Source organism: Cetorhinus maximus, chromosome 2 (assembly GCF_964194155.1).
Source record: "Cetorhinus maximus chromosome 2, sCetMax3.hap1.1, whole genome shotgun sequence".
NCBI classification, from domain to species: Eukaryota; Metazoa; Chordata; class Chondrichthyes; order Lamniformes; family Cetorhinidae; genus Cetorhinus; species Cetorhinus maximus.
Genome location: NC_135880.1, coordinates 170722962 through 170744652, shown reverse-complemented (window position 1 = coordinate 170744652; position 21691 = coordinate 170722962). Strand labels below are relative to the sequence as shown.

At 44.2% G+C, this 21691-nt stretch overlaps 1 long non-coding RNA gene across 1 annotated transcript in view; it reads right to left on the bottom strand.

Moving 5' to 3' along the window:
- The window catches only part of LOC144690773 (uncharacterized), a 287279-nt gene that overhangs the window by 169928 nt on the left and 95660 nt on the right, over positions 1-21691 (bottom strand). Inside the window, exon 3 of the long non-coding RNA XR_013578958.1 lies at positions 5103-5208. This is a non-coding gene — a long non-coding RNA (uncharacterized LOC144690773). The remainder of the gene's footprint in view (positions 1-5102; positions 5209-21691) is intronic.

Sequence of the window (21691 nt, the reverse complement as noted above, 5' to 3'; positions counted from 1 at the left end):
CCCCCCTTCTGATTTCTCTCTGACCCTCTATTCACCAGCATCTTGTGGTCTCGTGCTGCTCCTGCTTGATGGTCCATTCAACCCGCTCTCAGGCAGGAAATGGAACTAAAAAAAGTAAATAAGATCCTGCTGCTAAGATTGGCAGGAACTCTATGTCTCCGGCCTTGCTGGGTTCTTAGGTCATTGTTGGCCTCCTGCAACCTGTAAAAACTAGGGCCTGTGTATCACTCAACGCTATCCCATAATATGAAGTTTCCCTGATGACCAAACAAACATATCCACTGAGCACGAGAGCCAATCAGATCATGAACTTTAGTCCCGGTCGGTGCTGGGCAGGGAAATCAAAGAAAGGTTACAATTGGCCTCAGAACTTGTGCAAGTGGATCAGACTGAATTAGTTAGGAGGAAAAAAAGTCTGCCACTCTGTATCTGCTATGCAGTAGCCCCGAACTGAAGCTCAACAGAGCTGATACTCTATAAATATGTCCCAGCATTTGACCAAACAGACTTGCCCATTTGATTTTGAAAGGCAAGTTTTACACCATATGTAATTATTTTCATATTTATCAATTGTGACAGAATTGTTTAAGCTAAAGAATACCTCAGCTAAATTTTAGGCCAGCAAATCCTTGTTGAAATGAACAGCTGCATTTAAAATTGAAACATACCTGTCTTTTGCCAATGAATCTTCAAAGAGTAGAAGGACAAAAAGAGAATGTGTTAAATATTCAGATGCTGTTCAGGAAATTCAGAACTCAGTTAAGTTTATACAAGTTAACCTGCTGTTCCATGCAGAATTTTTGGAAGAGAGGAAACTGGAGTCAGAGCAAAGAACCTCCTCAGAACAATGAGAGAGAGAGTCGATCTGTCACCAGGAGGTTGGGTAACCTTGTTATGGAGTCATGGATGTGGGCCTAGGTGAGGTTTACGATCATCCACTGTGGGCTCCTTTGGCTTTCCTTCACATGGCCACTTTGAACACTTGCAAGGATGAATCTTTTAGCTGTTCCACCCTTTATGCTGAATAATTTACATGAACAATGTGCTTGGATTCCTAAATACTCCCAGCATGAGTCAGTGAATGATGTACAGGCAACATTTTATATTGCCCTACTATTGATTCACTATTGATTCCCCGGAGTGGATAATTTTAGCTATAACTGATGTCTCATGATTGAAATCATCTGTACGCACAAGTTCTAAATGAAGTTTCGATCCCTCAAAAAGCACTTATCCAGGTCATTGGAAACATGAGGAAAGAGACAAAATTTCCAGGAACACACTGATGCATAATTTGAAGTTCATCAAATTTTTTTAAAAATCAACTTGGGAAAACGGTTGGATCATTAGCTCACATTCACTGATGAGTATGGCTCCTGGTTAGAATAATTACTGGCTTAGCTGAGGTAATTGAATGTATGCAGAGCAGACAGAAGGTCAGTCGTATTTCCCTCCAAGATTAAAATTAATAGCACACAATACTCTTGAATTTTCAACGTCTTAGCATCTTCTTTGTGTATTTGTCACTGAAGCTAAGGACAAAGTAACCAACAGCATGTTTGAAAATGAATCCCTTTAAAGACCCTTTCTCACCCGATGGTCATAGCAAAATACAGAGGCTGTGCCCATTCACTGGGTCTCAAGTCTTGGTTGAAACGTGAAATTCAAGCAGAGGGTCTGCACAAAGATTATAAAACAGGGTTCTTTACTCCACTGGCATTAAATCTTTTAAACACTAATGGAAAAACTTAATTAGAGGAATGTGCTATTTACAGTGGATATTCATGGCCGATGCTCCAAATCCACCGAGAGTTTACCTCGATTTAAATGCCGGTTCTGTATTTTTTCTCAAAATGCCCAAGCAAGAATTGTGGTCTCCCTTTGTTAAGCCTAGACTACATTCTACAGCTGTCATTGCATAATATATTCAGAATCAACCTCTAAGCAATTAGAGCTCTTGACCTAAAAAAAAAGGACAATAAAATCACACTGTGTGATGTTGAAACCAATTATATAGATTCAGGAGTTCCAATGTGTTGTCAACACAACCTCCTTCATTGCAATGCAGGGAAAGAGAGCCTTGAATGAATCTTTATATGGTGACTAGTGAGCTCCTGGCAAACGTACTACAATGGTTAACTTCAGAATGGACAGTTTGTGACATGGCAATTCTCTCCACGGTGACCAACCGTCCTGTGTTTTTAGGGAACTGTCCCGTAATTTGACCGATTGTCCCGCATCCCACATTTTTATTATTCCCGAGATGCCATTTGTGCAGCGATCTGGGAGACTGGTCGGAGTCCCCCCTTGCCACTGCCTGTGGGTTTTTGTCATGTTCACTGTGTTGCTGCCATTACCCACAGTAGGAGCCCCAGGAGAAGCCGACAATACCGTCACGAGCTTAATTCCTGATCTCCAATCAGCTAAGTAGCACAGTTCAGTTGCTGGAGCTCCTACTGCTGAGTTCCCACGACCAGGTGACTCAGGTTACCTTGTCTTCCAGACATGAAGGGGATCTCCCTCTTCTCGGGGCCTTTCAAACTCGATGGTCCACTTAGGTCTTCTGCAGCTGTTCATCCGTTGCACTGCCACTTCCCGGTGCTCCTGCCACCATCAGAGGCTTAGGTTTGCCCTACCCGTGGCCAAGGCTCCTTGACCCTGTGACTCACCAGCCACAAACATCTGCTTCCGCTCCTTACTGCTGCGTTTCTCTCCCCTCACTCTTCTAGGCTTCTGGCCTCCCAGCTTCTCCAGCCCACACTCTGGGCTCCAGACTCTGCCCCCACTCTAAGCTTCAGGCTCCACCCCCAGCTTGCCGAGGGCATCTCTTCTCCTTGGAGCAGGGCCAACAGGGCCGACCGAGTTCCCTGCCGAGCATCCTCCCAGGCTGACGGCATCCAGCCCTGCTCCACAGCTGGGAGTTTGGATGCCGAGGTCCCGCTCGCCTGCCCCGCCACGTTATTTTTTTAGCAGGCCTAACATGAAAAGAGACGAGAGGCGTGTGGTTTTTGGGAACACACTTGATTTTGAAAGCATCAGGACGGCCAGCTCTGAAAGGATTCTTCAACCTCGTGACAGGGGGAGGTGAGGGATGGTTGGGAGAGTGGGGGAGGGGGTGATGGGACTGCTGGCAAGAGCAGGTGGAGGGCGGTGCTTAATAATTATCCAATCGATTGAGGGATAACGTTCTATGCACACTCCCAGTCTTCCAATTCGGCTTCTCCTGGGGCTCCTACTGCAAACTTGTAGCTGACGGCAGCAACACAGTTGAACATGACAAAGACCCACAGGCAGTGGCAAGGGCAGACTCCCAGCAGTCACCCAGATCGTAGAAATTGGGGAAAAATGGCATCCTGGGAATAAAAGAAGTGGGAGGGGAGAACCGTCGCCAAATTCTGGGACGATTCCCTAAAAATCAAGATGAATGGTCACCCTGAAGAGGATTGCCATATTAAAATCTGTCCATTGTGATGTTAACTATTGTACTATGTTTGCCAGAAGCTCACTAGTCATCCCAGTAAGATTCATTCAAGATTTACTTTCGCTTCATTGCAATGTACAGGGTCACACAGTATTGGCAGCACCTTGGAAATCCTGAATCTACACAATTGGTTTCAACATCACCCAGTGCAATTTCATTGTCCTTTTCCTTTGGCCAAGGTTCAATTGCTTATAGGTCGATTATGAATATATTATGGAAGGACGGCTGTGGAATGTAGTCGTGACTTAACAAGGGGAGAGCACAATTCTCACTTGGATACAACAAAAATACAACAGTTCTATCGTGCTTCAGGTGTGGTAGATTATCCCAAAGCTTCACAGGAGATTTTTTAAACAAAATTTGATGCCAAGCCACGTAAAGACAGGTATAACCAAAAGCTTGGTCAAAGAGTAGGCTTTAAGGAGCAACTTAGAGGAGGAGAGAGAGGCAGAGAGGTTTAGGGAGGGAACTCTGGAGCTCAGGGCCAATATAGCTGGAGGCAGCACCATCAATTGTGGGTGGGAGGAAACTGGGGATGCGCAAGAGGACAAAATTTGAGAAACACAGAGTTGGATGAGGGTTGGAGGGGGTTACAGAGAAAGGGAGGAGTGAGATCATGGCGGGATATAAACACAAAGATGAGAATTTTAAATTCTCCCAATTTACATGGATCCATGGTAATATACTAGACATTTTTCTCTTGCACAGTTACAATCTTTAGCATAAGCTATGTATTTCATTACAAATTAAGATATTCGTTAACTAATTAGAATGGAGAAAATGCAAGTACTTTGAGAATACAGCACATGCCTCAGAGATGGCCTTTGTATCTTGTCTGATATAAATCAGACTTGATTAGGCTCCCAGGGTATCCCCCAATGGGTCAATCAGGTCATCATGTAATTAGCTGAGGTGAACAGAGCATGATTATCCCATGTTTAATTCCCCATTCTGTGTTCAGGTTAAGTGAGGTGACTGTAGGAGCTTTATAATTAGTCTCAGTTATGAAGTAGAAAAAATTGACTAAGGTGTCTGTTCCTATCCAACAATCCTTGATGACAGTAAACCTTGGTTCCCCACTATCACAATTAAATAGCCAATCACTGCTCTTATGGTTCACACATCGAGTTGGGCAATTGGCACTCACAGAATTGTATCAAAGCCTGAGTGAACTCCTTTTTGCGGGGGTGTGGGGTGGAGATAAAGATCGATGAGGAAATAAAGAATTATAAGTTAATCTTCGTAAAGAAAGCATGAGTTATTGCAGATCTGTAATGGTATAGTGGAGTACTGTAGACAATAGCTCTGTTGGGTGAAATGTTAAACCTCTCAGGTGGATGTAAAAGATCCCATTGCACTATTTGAAGAGGAGCTGGAGAGATTTTTCCTGTGTGCTTCCAATACTTAACCGCAAATAACATCCCTAAAACAGATCATCTGGTCATGAACACAAAGCTATTTGAGGGAGCTGGCTGTGCGCAAATTGGCTGCCACATTTCCTGCAGTACAACATTGAATATGACGAATGCAAACACATATTGCAAGCTGTAAACCAGGTTAAACCATTTCAAGAATATAACACCAATGTTGGAGAACACATCAGTGTTCACTTACCTCCAACCCTTGCGTACCTTTCTTCTTGCAGAAGTCAAAAAGAGTCACTGTCGGTTCCAGAACTCATCTGGTTTCATCACACATACTAGCGACCTTTCAGCAGGGATCATATTCTAGGTAACAGAAAAAAAATCTGTATAACTTTCACATATGGATGTTTTTACAAAAATACATTTGTTCTCCATAACCTCAAGATACCAGAAATATTACGTACACCTCGTAGTTGCTGTAAAGAGATTGAAAGCATGATTAATTGTGATGACTCAATGCAGCAGACAAGTTTCATAAAGAAACAGTAAAACTTTATAACAGAGACATCTCGGACTGCCTGCACCTGGACCCGATCCTTTGTCCCAAAGCTCCGCCCCATGATTGCGCTAAGAGCTCACTGGTCGAAGCCCCCGCAGTACATCACATGACCTGCGATTGACGGGAGGGAGGGACAATGCATGCAGTTACCACATTAATGTAGTTCAGTTCACAGTGGCCATGTTTTTTTCCCCCAACATGGCCACTGTCAATTGTGACTGCAGAGTGAAGTCCAAGGAATGCCTGATGCACAAATGTTTAGAAGCATCAGGGAGTTAACTTTTCTTGATTCATATATAAATTAGTGGATGGAAGCCAAATGCTATGTTCATTTAACTCTTGCTCACTACTATAAATATACAGAGAGGCAACCTTAGACAAGAGTCAATACTTGAACTTGGACAGTATTATAGTCATTTCCAACACTTCAAAAGTATTTCATTGATTATAAAGGGCTTTGGAATGTCCTGGAGTTGTGAATCCAGTGATGTAAATCCAAGTCTTTCTTTTTATCTTTATTGCCTTTGAGTAACTGCTTTCCTTCCACTATCAGAAGGACTCAGTTGATATTTGATCATATGCAGAAGTTAAGGTAGGTCACTTTGTGACTGTCTTCAAGTCACAGTGAAATTAATTCCTAGTAAGCTGGGGAGTTGAGGTTTAGACAGGTCTGAATTAGGAGAAAGTCCATAAAATAACTTCTCCAGTCAGCCTTCCTTTCACAAATCTCAGTGGTAAAGCGTAGACAGAGCCCATTAAGCTGTGCTTTTTTAATGTTCACTGGAGAGTAAAGTCACAACCATTTGCTCTTTTGTGGACTTTAGAGGCTTGATTTTCAATCATCCACGCACTTTAAGAACTGCACTCCCGGATGGTATGCCTGTGTCGCAGCGCCTCTGGGATGCACTGGAATTTTCAAAGTGGGGTGTGGGGCGCCAAGAACTCTCTTGTTACTGGGCTGGGAAGGGCCAGAAGACAATTTTGAAATCACAAATTGGTGAGGCTGAACAATCTGGTGCACATTGATGCACAGCTGTTGGATATAATGCATGGAGCCATCAAGTCACATTAATGCTGAAGAAAACTTTTTTGGTGAAAAGGGTTAGAGCAGGTAGGAAACCTTCTCTTTGGCTGTTTGGCCACTTCTTTGAGCCATGAGACTGCTGGCCCTCTGATCTCCTGCCACCTCTATATTGCAAGACAGCAGCAAACCCAGTCTTGGCTGTCATCTGCCTTTAAGGATTGCACTCAGGAATCAAGTTCTTGCCTCCTGGAAATGCTTGGTATCACTAATTGGGCACGAGTTCACTTCTGGCCCAATTGTGTGATCTGCATTGAAGACAGCTACAGAAGAAGGGTACGGAGTCGGGACACAAAACTGATCCAGGAGTCGGGCTCCTGACCCCGGATTGAAAGTCCAGCCCTAGAAGTTTGCAAACGGATTTCTCCTGTCTCCTCTGGCAGCGTTCATGCTGCGAGCTAAGTGGGAGCATCATTTTTAGTCATGTCATGTATTATCTCTTTGGGTTGTGTCCATTTGTTAGAGGTTAATGACTTATTTCTTATTTGAGTGGCACCGCCCTTCAGAGAGATGAAAGAAAGTCCTGGAGGGAGGGCTAGGGGTCATTTTCAACTTGGCTAGCTGAGCATATCTCCCATTGGAGAACCTGACTGATTTTCATTCCAGTGAATTCAATGGAATGGAAATCAGGCAAGTTGTTCAACAGGCAGATGATCCAGTCCAGGTAATGGCCCAGGTGGTAAAGTTGAGGATGAACAGTGTGGTGATTCCTTTGACGATACTGAAGGTACCTAAGAACAGGGGTGGCTCAGATCTATTGAATATCTGGGAGAAGCCCTGAACAGGCATTAGACCTCTTACATACATTAATGAGGAGCAAGTAACTCAACAACACTCAAGGATCTCAACATCATTCAGGCCAAAGCAGCCCACTTGATCGTCATCCCATCCACCACCTTAAACATTCACTTCCTCCACCACTGGCGCACAGTGGCTGCAGTGCATAATACAAGGTGCACTGTAGCAACTTGTCAAAACTTCTGCAACAGTACCTCATAAACCCACGACCTCTGCCTCCTAGAAGGTCAAGAGCAGCAGATGCATAGGAACACTGCTATCTGAGCATAGTTGGGTAGATGAGAGGAGCCATCAGTGAGGTGTCGAATAGATAGACCTTGTCATGCAGCCGCCACCTTATGGTGTGACACGATGGCTGGAAGATTATTGGAACAGGTGACTGGCGCAGAATGAACACATCATGGCAGCTGAGAAGATAGTGGGGCATTCACCAGCTCGGTTTCACACCAACTGCACATTCAGCGAGTGGTAAGCTTTGTGTTTTCAGTACAAGTCAGCATAGAGATGCGGTGCCCATGGAGCCACGTGTGTGCAGTCGATGGCACTCTGCAAAATCAGGAAGACCGTTATCCTGGCAAAGCCACGTGCATGCTCCGCCTGTCTCTCTCTGCTCAGAGGGGCCAATGAAATCCCCTCTCATGGCACACAGAACCTATGTCACTTTCCTAATGCAGTGATGGACAGTGAGCTGGGGGGTGTTAGCGACACCATTGGTTCAAACCTGGAAGAATCTGGTCACAAAGAAACTGAGGCCCACGGTTACCTTCACAGTCAGTGATAGTGCTGTCCTCAACCTGCTCTGAGGCTGTAGGTCTGGTTCCAAGAGGTGGCAACGTTCTGTGTGACCATCTCCTTCATGAATCAGAGATGCTGAGACCCTGTTTCTGGCTTAGCTGGGAGTAGGAGAAGTGCTCTCGGCAAACCCTAGGGGGGTAGGGCCTCCCTCTGAGGGCCTTTCTCCCCCTCTGTCAGCAGCTTGAAATTTTATTTGCTGCTTCCGCACCATTTCCTTTTCGTGCTGTCATCATGGGGGCTACTACTATATAGCCCGCATGGCATCACCAAAACCCTTGCAATCACAAAGATCACCTTCTCCCTGCAGACTTCGCCAATCGTTAACGACTCCTTGGAACACCTAGCACTTCCACATACTCAAACAGAGCCAGCAGAAAGCAAACAGCCATGAACCTGGAAAATGCTGATGATTCCTCTAAATAACATTGGTGGTGGAACTTTTGTGCTGGTGAACACTGTTCAGTTGTACATAATTAAGAGGGAGCATTAGTGAGAGCAGTGAGGTCCAAAATAGCAGGTCTGACATCAAAACTGCATTAAACGTGAATTGACATCATGGCCTGCCTACTCTGCACACTTCTGGTACATGCCTGTAACACCTGAACTAATGTCTTCCCCAAGATGGCATTTGGCACAGGCCACCCCAGAAGTGAGTGGACGTGTTTTTTTAATTTATTCTTTCATGGGATTTTGGCATCACTGGCAAGGCCAGCATTTGTTACCCATGTCTTATTGCCCTAATGGCTTGCTATGCCATTTCAGAGGACAGTTAAGAGTCAACCATATTACTATGGGTTTGAAGCCACATGGTAGGCCAGACCAGGTAAGGATGCCAAATTTCCTTCCCTAAAGGGCATTAGTGAACCAAATGGGTTTTTAATGACAATCAACAATGGTTTCATGGTCACTATTATGTGAGGACTCACACTGTTTCGATACTAAAACAGTACCCGCAGAGCCAAAGACACTAGCACTATGGATCCAAATTTTCCTACCTTGGATGTTGGCGTATAAGTTGAAATTTGAAGCCTCAAAAAATCCCTCAAGGCCTGGGGGGGTGGATGGGTAGGGCTGAACTTAAATGCTGAGAATAATAGTGAAATGCCAGCATGGGTGTTCACCATTTTTAAATGTCACCTGCTTCCGGCGCAAAGAGTGGAGGTGTCATAAACTCCCATTGACCTTGCAACATAGCCTGTGTTGCCTGCTTGATCTGTTGGGCCCAGTTATAAGGTACCAGTAAGTAAAACATGCATTTGTGAGGAGAAAAATTGAAGGTCATCGTTAATGCAAGTCTCACATGTTGTGGCTGAAAATGAGGGCCCACTTATACATTGAGTGTAAGCAAAAACATGATATTCGGGTCCGTAATAATGGGGTCCCCTGATGCGCTGGGTTGACTTATACTCCGCGGTTTACATTATGTTTCTAAACTCTCACCAACTCATGTTCACCTAGCACCTTTGTACTCATTGATCTATATTGGCTGGTGGTATGGCAACACCTCAATTTTAAAATGTTCATCCATATTTGGAAATTCTTCCATGTCATATGCCCTCCCTATGACTGAAACCTCCTGCATCCCTACACCATCTGAGATCTCGATGCTCTCCCAATTCTAGCCATTGACTTTTATTGCATCAGCGTTGCTGGACATACGCATCAGCTCTAAGCTCTGAAATTCCCTCTCTAAACCTCTCTGCCTCTCTACCCCTCACTCATTTCCTTAAGAGGTTTTGCCAAGATTTTGGTCACCTGACCTTAATCCTTCTTATGTGGCTCAACATCAAATTCTGTTTGATGATGCCCTGTAAAGTGCCATAAGATGTTCAACAACATTAAAAGTGCTATATCAATACAAGTTGCTGCATTGAGCATTCATTATCAATGTATTCCAGGTAACGACTGGGAAGCTGTTAATCATGAACAAATATTTTTGAGGCTAATACAGCACAATCATCAGTAAAGGATATTCGGCTGCACTGAAAATTTGTGTTCTTGTGCTAGAGTGGAAGATAGCTACATGTCTAGATCTCTCCGGTACCCCTTAAGTGTAGCATTGGCTTAATGGCATCATAAAAAGTGGCACCAGAGGCAGACAAGAGTGGTGCCATGTCTCGTAAAGATATCATATTCCAGGCTTTCAAAAAAGTCCACATTGTATAAATTGACCTTAAAAATGTGGACAATGTGCTGCAAAGGTGGCTGCTGAAGGTCAGGTGACTTTTTGTGATTTCTGCACAGACAAAGAGTTATCTCAGGTCTCTGGAATGTTTTTAAAATGTAAGTGCCTATGGGTCCAGACCCTCCATAGAAAAGACAGGCAAAGGGTGAAACTACTTGTGGAATTTACAGGCCCATTGTCTAGGTATGAACAGGAACTCAAAATCAATGCACTTCCAGGTTTAATGGCTCCAAACTCGACACTTAAGAGAGATGCAGAGAAACCAGTTTATCACAAGCAGGTGTGAACAACCATTATTGACTCCCCCATTGTGTAGCAATGGCTTCTGATTTCGAATTGTTTGCATGGACAATAGAAGTATTAATCATGTGGTCACATGACTAAAATTGACATCAGATGAAAAACCTTATTACTCCAAGATGCAGGCAGGGACAAGGCAGTCTGGAAACCAACAGGATACAAGAGGGACCATTCTTCCAGGAGAAAGCACAGAACCATGCCTGAACAATTAGTCAACCCAAGCAGAGAGAGAGAGAGAGAGAGAGAGAGTGGGGGGCTAACTTGGCTGCACCTTCAAAGATTCACTACTACAGAAGCTTGACCACGACTTCACCTGGAAACCCAAAGGCTTCTAACTTCCATCCATCCAAGGCACCATGAGAGAGAACTAATCCATGCACATTAAAGAATTGAAATTTGAACACATGATTTACTGCTTGTATTTCTGCTAATAACTTAAATGCAAGCTTTGTTTCTAGAATCCCTCTTTACGTGTGTATGTGTGTGTGTGTGTGTGTGTGCGTATGTGTATGTGTGCATGCGCGTGCGGAGTGAATGTGTTTCATTGCGTTTATATTTTGGGGGGTTGTATGAATAAACATCATTTCTTCTGATTCAAACTTACCTGAAAACCTGCTCTGTGTTTATTACTGAAACTCACAATGCTCAAAAGGTTTAAAGCACTTCTTCTAAACATACATCTTGTTGCAGTTGCCCGAGGGGTGAGGAGGAAGTTATCCCACTCTCTCTCCTAGTCCACGATGGTGGGTTGAGAATCTTAGCATGCCTCTGTGGGTTATTTAGGCATTGCAGTTCCTTGTCTGTATGTACCTTCTGCAGCCACAGTGGAATGACAATAAAACATCGAACTTTGTGCCAGAGGCTAAGGCCTCATGCTCTATATTTATATAAAATATATAGATATCCTCCTGGCTAATTTCTAAGATGTTAAAAACTGGACAAAGACTTTAAAAAGTCTGAATCTATGTCTGCCTGCGACCCTGAACAAAAAGAACTTTCTGGAAGTATCAGAAAAGCTGGCACCTCATTATCTCTGAAGAGACATTAATGACCCTATAGGCTGCAGAGACCAAATTCAAATGGAATTATACAAAGGCCATCTACATTTCATAAGCCAGGGCTGGCCACCGGAGTCTACTGGTCTGCTAGGAGAAAGGACCCTGCAACCTCCTTTCAAATTCTTAATGCTTGGAACATTACCAATCTCAAGAACCCAGACAAAGGAATATACACCCTTTGTCAAAGCCAAAGAGGAGGGGTGGGAATCATGTGTCATGATCCCCTAGCTGGGAGAACTAGTTATACTGCCTTGCTGTACTGCAAAGCTCATCTGCCATCTTCCATCTACCAAGCAGTACAGAAAAGTGCTCTGTCCAGGTTTTAATGCCTGGCCCCACCTACACACTTTCTACTGGAACTTCTGAACTTCTACACCATCACCTACAAGATTAGATAATCTCTGTGTGCCTATCTCATCATAAAAGTCATCTCCACTAGAAAAGGAAATTATCCAGCATCAACTCTTAACCTGCTGACCTCTGTGAAGGAATACACCATTCAATTTTGATTCTGTACTCACGTAAAACAATAATTTTTTACTCTGTGGTCTTTGCCCTGTAAATATTTTTTTCTTTATCCCTCTCTTTTATTGTATGAGTGAAAGGGAAGGCCCATTGCTACCCTCTTCCCATTTTTGAGCATGTGCAAATAAACTAACCCCCTGAGCTTACTCTATCTTGAGTCTACTGTGGCGTTGTTAATAGAAATTGGATCACACCAAAAACGAGGGATTGGGAAATGTGCCACTGCTTATAAAGGGGGAAAATCAAAATCAAAACACCCTTCTGTTTATAGACAAGTGATGAAAGGAGAACTCAGGGTTGTTTAAATTAAACCCCTCTTTGTAGCATATGGCTTCAAAACAAGTTCACATGCACAGTTGTTTTTTTTTTTCCCTTTTCTGTGGCACTAGAAAAGTTTGTTTTCCATGGCACTGGGATTCTGAGGTGTTGTGATGAACCTTTAAGGTGATGCAGCATGACTTCACGAGAAAGGAAGTGTGTCATGTGATCCAGTTTTAGTTTTATCTTTGCTTTTAAGCAGAGCACACGCTCTCAAAAGGTTTCAAGGAACAAAATGAACTTTCTGGAAGCATCAGAAAAGCTCACACCTCATTATCTCTGAAGAGGTGTTAATGACCCAATAGACCAAATTCAAATGGAATTATACAAAGGACATCTACATTTCATAAGCCAGGGCTGGCCATCGGAGTCTACTAGTCTGCTAGGAGAAAGGACCTGCAAACTCCTTTCAAATTCTTACTGCTTGGAACATTACCAATCTCAGGAACCCAGATAAAGGAATATACACCCTTTGTCAAAGCCAAAGTGGAGAGCTGGGTGTAATGTGACATAACCCTGATATTGATGCGTCTTCAAGCTTTACAGCCATGTATAATTGGTCACATGTGCCTAGCCTTAATAAATAAACCCATAACATGTTTACACAATCCCTTGTGTGATTGGTGCCTTTATATCATTCTAAATGCATGACATGAGGCACCACTTCATAAACAGTTGTATCATTTAAGTCCTTTATTATTACATCTGGCAGCATTTAAGAACTGTGTAAGGACAGATGTTCCCTCCAGATTTTCACTTGATGAAGAGTATTCTGCCCTGAAATGTCAAAGAAATCAGCCTCCAACCTGTCACTCTTGCACAGTGATTAAATTGTTCATACCCAGACAATGGGGCTGTAAATTCTTCAAGCAGTTTGGCATTTTGAATATCTTTTCTAGGGAGGGTCTTCACCCATGTTCATTTACATTTTAAGAACTTTCTGGAAACCTGAATTAACTCTTCGTCTGTGCAGAAATCACAAAAGGTTGTGCCTTTTACAGAACTGTTTTAATAAAGGAATGAGAGAAGGCGCAGGGCATGAAGGCTGGATCCTGCACTCTCTCTCTTGTTGCACTCCCCCGTACCATTGATTAGGATCCCTTTGGTTATGTATTTAACCTTGTAGCTTGCAAGTGGACAGGAGGTGATAATCTCAGAACATTAAACATCACTGAATGTTACAATTCCTGCTTGTGATTCTTCTGGAACAACACTTTGATGTCAATTCAAATTATTTTTTTGATTTATTCATGGTTCATAGGCATCAAGACCAGCATTTATTGTCTCTCTCCAGTTGCCTTGAAAAGCTGCCTAGTACCCCGGCAGTCTGTGTGGTAGGGTGCAACATCAACAGTGTACAGCATCAAAACGTTACACGCAGTTGCCTACCAACCAACAGTTTTAAAGCATAAAACACGGTAACATGAATTAACCAAGAAACACTTCAACATTTGGGAATATGTAATTATTCAGAAGAAGACACCTCCCTTTAGTATGAAGAAGAATGGGCTGTTTGCTAGCTAATTCTTATTATGCCACTAAATATTTATACTAACAATTAACACTTTACTTTTGATGTGTTTGCAGAAGCAAAGTATGAATCCTATGGGCTGATGTCACCTGTTCACTGAACATAGTTTATTTTACACATTCAGAACCATGGCTGGAACTTAAAGTTTCCTCCAAATGTTGTTATATTGTTTCTGAATTGTTTCGGGGAGATTGAAAACAGCGCGAGAGGAGAGTCAGTCGTGAGATTGAAAACAGCGCGAGAGGAGAGTCAGCCGTGAGATTGAAAACAGCGCAAGAGAAGAGTCAGTCGTGAGATTGAAAATAAAAGGAGGGGAAGCTGAAGAGGAGCGGCCAGTGTGTGAGTGGCCCAGTGAAGGAGTGGAGCTTTGAGGCTTTGGCTCGAGAGGCTTCGGCGAGCAGAGGCTGAGGACGAGCTTGCTCCCAGTGAGGTAAGGCCGGGTAAGTTCCTTTAATTAAATTAGGAGTAGGTAATGGAGGCAGCAGATAGGGCAGTCGAGTGCTCCGAATGCAGCATGTGGGAAGTCTGGGACAGCACAATTGTTCCTGATGACTACACCTGCAAAAGATGCATCAAGCTACAGCTCCTGACAAACCAAGTTAGGGAACTGGACCTGGAGCTGGATGAACTTCGGATCATACGGGAGGCAGGGGCGGTAATAGACAGGAGTTTCATGGAGACAGTCACCCCTAAAAGTCAGGAGGCAGGTAGCTGGGTGACTTTCAGGAGAGGGAAGGGGAATAGAAAGAAAGAGCAGAGCACCACTGTGGCCGCTCCCTTCAACAATAGGTATACCGTTTTGGATACTGTTGGTGGGGACGACCTCTAGGGACAAGTTGTAGTGGTTGAGTTTCTGGCACCAAGACTGGACCCTCAGCTAAAAATGGAAGGAGGGAAAAGAGGAGAGCAGTAGTGATAGGGGATTCGATAGTTAGGGGGACAGACAAGAGGTTCTATGTGAGAGATCGAGAATCCCGGATGGTCTGTTGCCTCCCTGGTGCCAGGGTCCGCGATATCTCGGATCGAGTTCTCAGTATTCTCAGGAGGGTGAGCAGCCAGATGTCGTGGTCCATGTAGGGACCAATGATGTGGATAGGAAGGAGGAGGAGGTCCTGCAAAGAGAGTTTAGGGAGTTAAGTGCAAAGTTGAAGGACAGGACCTCCAGGGTTGCGATCTCAGGAGTGCTACCCATGCCACGTGCTAGTGAGACTAGAAATAGGTAGATAATGCAGCTAAATACGTGGCTAAGGAGATGGTGCAGGAGGGAGGGCTTCATGTTTCTGGACAATTGGGCTCTATTCCAGGGAAGATGGGACCTGTTCCGACGGGACGGTTTGCACCTGAACTGGAGGGGGACTAACATCCTTGCAGGTAGGTTTACTAGAGCTGCTCCGGGGGGTTTAAACTAGATTTGCAGGGGGAGGGGAACCAGAGTGTTAGAGCAGATAGTGAGGTGGAGGAGGATAAAGGTCAAGCGAGGAATGCATGTATAGACAGAAATCAAAGGTTTGTATGTGATAGAAATGTTCTCAGGTGCATCTATTTCAATGCAAGAAGTATTGTCGGAAAGGCAGATGAGCTTAGGGCATGGATTGGCATGTGGGATTACGACATTAACGACATTATTGCTATTAGTGAGACTTGGTTGCAGGAGGGGCAGGACTGGCAGCCCAATGTTCCGTGGTTCCGTTGTTTCAGACGTGATAGAGGGGGAGGAATGAAAGGGGGAGGAATGGTATTCCTTACTAGTCAGGGGAAATATCACAGCTGTGCGTAGACAGGACAGCCCTGAGGGCTCATCTACAGAGGCCGTATGGGTGGAGTTGAGGAAAGGGAAAGGTGTGACCACACTAATAGGGTTGTATTATAGACCGCCCAATAGTCAAAGAGAATTGGAGGAGCAAATCTGTAGAGAGATAGCAGACCGATGTAAGAAACAGAAAGTTGTGATAGTAGGAGATTTTAATTTTCCACATATTGACTGGGACTCCATTACCGTAAAAAGGCTGGATGGCTTGGAGTTTGCCAAATGTGTTCAGGAAAGTTTTCTAAATCAATATATAGAGGTACCAACGAGATAGGATGCAATACTTGATCTCCTATTAGGGAACCAGACAGGTCAGGTGACAGAAGTATGTGTAGGCAAACATTTTGGGTCTAGTGACCACAATGTCATTAGTTTTAAGTTCATTATGGATAAGGATAGGTCTGGTCCTTGAGTTGGGATTCTAAATTGGAGAAAGGCAAATTTTGTGGAAATGAGAAAGGATCTAGGAAGAGTGGATTGGGATAAGTTGTTTTCTGACAAGGATGTGTTCAGTAAGTGGAAGGCATTCAAAGGCGAAATTTTGAGAGTGCAGAGTTTGCATGTTCCTGTCAGGATTAAAGGCAAAGTTAACAGGCACAGGGAACCTTGGTTTTCAAGGGATATTGGCGATCTGGTTAAGAAGAAGAGAGAGGTGGATAGCAGGTATAGGCAACAAGGAGCAAATGAGGTACTTGTAGAGTATAGAAAATGTAAGAAAATACTAAAGAAGGAAATCAGGAAGGCAAAAAGAAGACATGAGGTTGCTTTGGCAGATAATGTGAAGGTAAACCCAAAGGGTTTCTATAAGTATATTAAGAGTAAAAGGATAGTAAGGGACACAATTGGTCCCCTTGAAGATCAGAGTGGTCGTCTATGTGTGGAGCCTCACGAGATGGGGGAGATCTTAAACAGTTTTTTTGCATCAGTATTTACACAGGAAACAGGCATAGTGTATAAGGAAGGTAGGGAAACAAGCAGTAGTGTCATGGAACATATAGAGATTAAAGAGGAAGAGGTGCTTGCTGCCTTACAGCGAATAAAGGTAGATAAATCCCCCGGGCCTGACATGATATTCCCTCGGACCTTGAGGGAGACTAGTGTAGAAATTGCAGGGGCCCTGGCAGAAATATTTAAAATGTCCTTAGCCACGGGTGAGGTGCCGGAGGATTGGTGGGTAGCTCATGTTGTTCTGTTGTTTAAAAAAGGCTCCAAAATTAAACCAGATAATTACAGGCCAGTGAGCCTGACGTCAGTAGTAGGGAAATTATGGGAAGGTGTTCTGAGAGATCGGATATACAATTATTTGGACAGCCAAGGGCTGATTAAGGATAGTCAGCATGGCTTTGTCCGTGGTAGGTCGTGTTTAACGAACCTTGTAGAGTTTTTCAAGGAGGTTACCAAGAAAGTAGATGAAGGAAAGGCAGTGGATGTTGTCTACATGGACTTTAGTAAGGCCTTTGACAAGGTACCACATGGGAGGTTAGTTCAGAAGGTTCAGACACTTGGTATCCATGGAGAGGTTGTAAACTGGATTCGGAATTGGCTGTGTGGGAGAAGACAGAGAGTGGTAGTAGATGATTGCTTCTCGGACTGGAGGCCTGTAGCTAATGGTGTGCCTCAGGGATCTGTGCTGGGACCATTGTTGTTTGTTGTCTATATCAATGATCTGGATGATAATGTGGTAAATTGGATCAGCAAGTTTGCTGATGACACTAAGATTGGAGGCATTGTGGACAGCGAAGAAGGCTTTCAAAGCTTGCAGATGAATATGGACCAACTGGAAAAATGGGCCAAAAAATGGCAGATGGAATTTAATGCAGAAAAGTGTGAGGTGTTGCATTTTGGAAGGACAAACCAAGATAGGACATACACAGTAAATGGTAAGGCACTGAGGAGTGCGGAGGAACAAAGGGATCTGGGAGTTCAGATACATCATTCCCTGAAAGTAGCGTCACAGGTAGACAGGGTTGTAAAGAAAGCTTTTGGCATACTGGCCTTCATAAATCAAAGTATTGAGTATAGGAATTGGGATGTTATGGTGAGGTTGTATAAGGCACTGGTGAGGCCAACTTTGGAGTATTATGTGCAGTTCTGGTCACCTAACTACAGGAAGGATATCAGTAAGATTGAAAGAGTGCAGAGAAGATTTACTAGGATGTTGCCGGGTCTTCAGGAGTTGAGTTACAGGGAAAGATTAAACAGGTTAGGACTTTATTCTTTGGAGCGTAGAAGAATGAAGGGGGATTTGATAGAAGTTTACAAAATTATGAGGGGTATAGACAGAGTTAATGCGAGTAGGTTCTTTCCACTTAGATTAGGAGAGATAAACGCGAGAGGACATGGCTTTAGGGTGAAAGGGGAAAGGTTTAGGGGGAACATTAGGGGGAAGTTCTTCACTCAGAGAGTGGTGGGAGTGTGGAACGAGCTGCCATCTGACGTGGTAAATGCGGGCTCGCTCTTAAGTTTTAAGAATAAATTGGATAGATACATGGATGGGAGAGGTCTGGAGGGTTATGGACTGGGTGCAGGTCAATGGGACTAGCGGAATAATATTTCAGCACAGAGTAGAAGGGCCGAATGGCCTGTTTTTCTGTGCTGTAGTGTTTTATGGTTCTAAGTCTGTAATCTAAGCATCTCTTCTGTTATTTCCTGCTTGAAGATTGGAAATCATACTTTTACAAAAAAAAACCTGTATTTATATAGCCATGACCTCAAGGCATCGCAAATCACGTCACAACAAATTAAACAATTATCTTGTGAAATGAAGGGTGAAAACCTTTGTAGAGGCGTTGGGGGCGGGGGTGGTTGCCAGTCAGAGCACCGAGATCAGGGTGACCAGCCGTCCTGGGTCTTACAGGGCTGTCCTGAATTTGAAGTGGGTGCCCTCGTCTTGGGTTGTGGTCAGGAAAATAGCCTTTGTGCCGTATTTCAATTTTTCCAGCAGAAGCGTGCTTTGCTACCAATGTCCTGCTCCCACAGCCCTGACTGCTTACACCCCAATTCCCACATGCTCATCGTCTTCCCCACCCCCTGCTCCCACAGTCCCAACAGCAACTGCAAACCAGTCCGCCAACTCCCGTGTGCTTGCCAGCAACAACAACCCCCACCACCTATCCCTGGCTCCCACAGTCTGGACAGCCTTCCTTCCTGCTGTCACAATTTAACCAGCATCCCTACCCACCCCCTCATAGGGCCATACAGTCCCCTGTGCCAAAGTGTCCCTTATTTCTCCTAATGGTTTCTCCCCCCGAGAGTCGGTTACCCCCAGCGAGATCCCCACATTACCTCATTTTGGGAAGGCCCACTGTATCTTGTTCCATTCAGGCACTTAACAGGCCAGTAGTGGACTTTCCCTGGGGATCAAGGACCCTGGGGCCTAAAGTCCCACCCACCAAAAGTTGTCAGTCAACCAAAGGCTGGCAGCTCTTCTGTACTCAGCAGTGCCACTGGGGAGGGAGAGGCTGTTGCCAATATGATACCCATGTGAGTCATTGGATTGAGGAGAGTCCCAGGCACAGATAAGTGATGGTGGCAGCAGGGGATAAACAGGTGAGTGGTGGTGGGGGAGGAGGGAACAGGTGAGTGATGGTGGGGGGGGAATAGATGAGTGATGGTGGGAGGGGTAATTAGGTGAATGATGGTGGGGCGGGGGGGGTAAACGGGTGAATGATGGTGGGAGGGGTAAACGGGTGAATGATGGTGGGAGGGGTAAACGGGTGAATGATGATGGGAGGGGTAAACAGGGGAATGATGGTGGGAGGGGGGGAAAAGGTGTGTGATAGTGGGAGGGGGTCATGGGGTGGGGGGAGTAGGGTCAGCAGCAAGGACAAGGGGTGCCTCACAGTAAGCCCCTCCTTCCCAATGCTGGGTCCCTCGAGCAAGCACTGAGTGCCTGACAATGGAGGACTCTCCCCTGGAAGCCCACAAGCAAACACACCAGAGTTTACTCTTGAACTCCCTGGATGGCAAGTCCCATGCCCACCACTGGGTTAATACCATGCTGGTGGGATAAGGCTCTTAAGTGGGCATTAATTGCCCACTTCAGGGCCTAAATTGACAGCGGTGGGGGAGGGGGGAGCAGGGTGGGTGAAGGTTGTCCAAGGGTCCTGCCACAGACTTAATCAGGCTGCAGGTGGAAAGGTGGTGGCACCCCTAACATCGCTCACTCACCCAATTGAGGGCCCCCTGCCACCAAACCCGCCACAATGGAGGGCACAGATTCTGTCCTTAGTCATTGTTATATAAACGGCATGTGGCAACCAATTTACACATGGCAAAGTACGCAAATAACAATGAGGTTATGGCAAGGTAGTTTGTTCTAATGCTGTTGGTGGATGAATAAATATTAGCTGGGACATGGGAGATAATTCCCCATTCTTCTTTGGAATAATGTGACTGGATCTTTTACAACCAGCTGAGAGAGCAGACAGAGACTTGGTTTAACGGCTAATCCAAAAGACATTAGCGCCGACAGTGCAGCGCTCCCTCTCTGAAGCAGTGGGGCGTCAACCAGGATTGTGAGATCAGGTCCCTAGAGTGGGACTTGAACACACAACCTTTTGATGCAAGAGGCTGGTGCCAACTGAACTGGCATGCTATTCCATGCAGGTCATAAATCCCGTCATGCAAACTGTGTCTGTAGTCGTTTGGATTCACATCAGCAATATTACTTTTCTTGCTCTGCCTTATAATTTCATCAATGATGCAATCAGCTTCACTCTGGAGAGAATTGGCAATGCTCAAGATAACTTTAGTGCAAATGATTATTGTCTTTGAAATCTCCTCTCTACAATGCCACACATCTTAATATATCTGAATTGCAGATGCAATAAGTACAGCACAACAGGGAGGAAAATCATGTTCCTTGGCCTATAATAAAGGCCTTTATTCAATCTCATTATGTAACATCTTATGGCTTTAATTACGATTTACAGCTGACGTAAAATTATCTCTTCACATTGAGGAAATTAAATGTGACTTGTAGTGTTCCACCAGGATCTGTATTGGGGCCCCAACTATTCACTGTATTTATTAATGACAGAGGTAATGAGATAGAGAGTCACGTATCCAAATTTGCTGATGACACAGATAGGCAGGCTTGTAGGCAATGCAGATGGAAGCATAACATTACAAAGAGCTCTGAATAGATTAAGTAATTGGGCAAAACCGTGGCAAATGGATTTCAACGTAGACAAATGTGAGGCCATCCATTTCTGACCTAAACAGCATAGATCACAGTACTTTCTCAATGATGGAAAGCTAGAAACAGGAGAAGTCCAAAGAGACTCGGGGGCTCCCTCTAAGTGGATCATTAAACTATCATGAACAAGTACAGAAAATAATGAAAAAAAGACTAATGGAATGCTGTCCTTTATTTCTAGAGGGCTAGAATACAGTAGGATATTTTGTCTAAAAAAATTTTGTCTTCTGATCCTATGATCATAATTTCATCATAATATTCAACAAGTGGGTAATTCCAGTTTTTCTGTACTCATTAGCATCCCCAAACTTAAGATGCTCCTTAAAACATACCTCCTTGAATAACATTTTGACCACCTGACCCGATAGTTCCTTATGTAGCTGGAGCCAAATTTGTCTAAAAAAGCATTCTGGGATGCTTTCCTATACTAAAGGCACTATATGAATGCAATTTGTTGCTTTATTGTGCACAATGAAGGTAAACTTAAACTTTGCGACAGCTGTGATGATATTTGCTTAATGGGGTCCAATATGTGGTGAAGCAGACATTTTTGAAATATACTTGTATTGCTCACCAGCGTGTGTTTATCTGTGTGAAATGTCTAAATGCCTGCGTGTAGTCTTATGATGAGTACCGCTGAAGTGTTCTATTAAAGCCTGGAAGCAAGAACTCAACTAAGCAACACAAAA